At 42.0% G+C, this 2,066-nt stretch overlaps 1 pseudogene; it reads left to right on the top strand.

Moving 5' to 3' along the window:
- The first annotated feature begins 786 nt into the window (after positions 1-786).
- On the top strand, positions 787-1,571 carry LOC100620101 (olfactory receptor 5B2-like; annotated as a pseudogene).
- Positions 1,572-2,066: the final 495 nt, after the last annotated feature.

Genomic DNA, 2,066 nt, shown 5'->3' with positions numbered 1-2,066 from the left:
TGAAACTCCAAATGCCAAGTTTAGATCATTAGAGACACAGAGTAATTGTAAATTGAATGAAATTCAATTTGACTTAAACTCATTTAAGACCAGTGGACTTGGGAGTCGCTCTATCTATGTACAAACATTGCTTTAGCAAGGATAATTTTGTAAACGTAAACACATTATTCAACCTCTGTGCTTCATAAGATAAATGACATTAACAATTAATTGATCTCATAGGGTTGTTGAGAGGAACAAACACATATATATGTAAAGTGTCCAGAGCAATGCCTGGCACATGAGCAATTTAGAGCTAAGCATTTACTAGGCTGAGAAAAACTGAATTGACAGGCATGTTCATTCAAGACAGTTCATCGTAATCAAGGCATTACATTTTCTACATCTCAGTTCACAAATTTACAAAATTTAAAAAGATAGGAAATGATCCATGAATATCTTTCAGTTTCTACAGTGTGAAATTCTACAGATATTTTGTGCCTTGAATTTTAGTCAGTGCTTTAGGTGTGGAGAATCCTGAAGCTCAAATTACTCTAGAAATGAAATAGTATATACATGCACACGGTACAGAATTAATTTCACTTCAATCTCCCATCTATTATCATTCTATTCTTTATTTCTCATTGCTACAGGAAATACTGTGATTCCCAAACTACATCCATGGAGAACTATACAGAAGTAACTGAATTCGTCCTTCTGGGACTCACCAATGCCCCAGAGCTGCAGGTTCCACTCTTCATCATGTTCACTCTCATTTATCTCGTCAGTGTGGCTGGAAACCTGGGGATGATGGTTTTGATTCTCATGGACTCTCGTCTCCACATTCCCATGTACTTTTTCCTTAGTCACCTCTCTCTGGCGGACTTTTGTTATTCCACAGCTGTCACACCCAAGGTGATAGCTGGGCTCCTCACAGGAGACAGTGTCATCTCCTACAATGCATGCGCTGCTCAGATGTTCTTTTTTGCAGTATTTGTCACTGTGGAAAGTTACCTCTTGGCCTCCATGGCCTATGACCGCTATGCAGCTGTGTGCAGACCCCTCTATTACACCACCACCATGACGACAAGTGTGTGTGCTCGTCTGGGTATAGGTTCCTACTTCTGTAGCCTCTTGAATGCCTCCATCCACACTGGAAATACATTCAGGCTCTACTTCTGTAAGTCCAATGTGGTTGACCACTTTTTCTGTGATATTCCAGCAGTCATGGCTCTCTCTTGCTCCGATAAGCAAAGCAGTGAGCTGATTCTTATTGTTGTGGCAAGTTTCAACATCTTTTTTGCCTTCCTGGTTATCTTGCTTTCCTATCTGTTCATATTTTTTACCATACTGAAGATGCACTCAATAGAGGGATACCTGAAGGCTTTATCCACCTGTGCTTCTCACCTCACTTCCGTCACTATCTTCTATGGGACAGCCATGTTTATGTACTTACAGCCCAGCTCTAGCCATTCCATGGACACAGACAAAATTGCATCTGTGTTCTATACCATAATTATCCCCATGCTAAACCCCCTGGTCTACAGTTTGAGGAATAAGGAGGTCAAAAATGCTTTCAAGAAGTTGGTTGATAAAGCAAAATTGTCTCTAAGCTTCACCTTTAAGGTTGTAGGATCCAAAATGAGCTAGTTTCATTCCTCTCAGATTTTCAGCATGCAATTCATATGTTAAGGCTGACACGACACCTAAATTACTGAAATAACACCATTTCTCCCTCAAAAGTCTATCATCTAGGGAGTTCCCGTCGTGGCACAGTGGTTAACGAATCTGAGTGGGAACCATGAGGTTGCGGGTTCGGTCCCTGCCCTTGCTCAGTGGGTTGAGGGTCCGGCGTTGCCCGTGAGCTGTGGTGTAGGTTGCAGACGTGGCTTGGATCCTGCGTTGCTGTGGCTCTGGCGTAGGCCGGTGGCTGTGGCTCCGATTAGACCCCTAGCCTGGGAGCCTCCATATGCTGCGGGAGCGGCCCAAGAAATGACAAAAAAAAAAAAAAAAAAAAAAAGTCTATCATCTAGAAAAAGGAAAATCTTATGTCCAGATATATGACATCTGATTGAGGATGGCCAAAG

This window comes from Sus scrofa, chromosome 2, assembly GCF_054392235.1.
Source record: "Sus scrofa isolate SSC_HxYL_T2T_F1_AM1 chromosome 2, Sscrofa_HxYL_maternal_Yorkshire_Landrace_v2.0, whole genome shotgun sequence".
Lineage (NCBI taxonomy): Eukaryota > Metazoa > Chordata > Mammalia > Artiodactyla > Suidae > Sus > Sus scrofa.
This window is presented reverse-complemented; position numbering and strand designations above follow the sequence as displayed.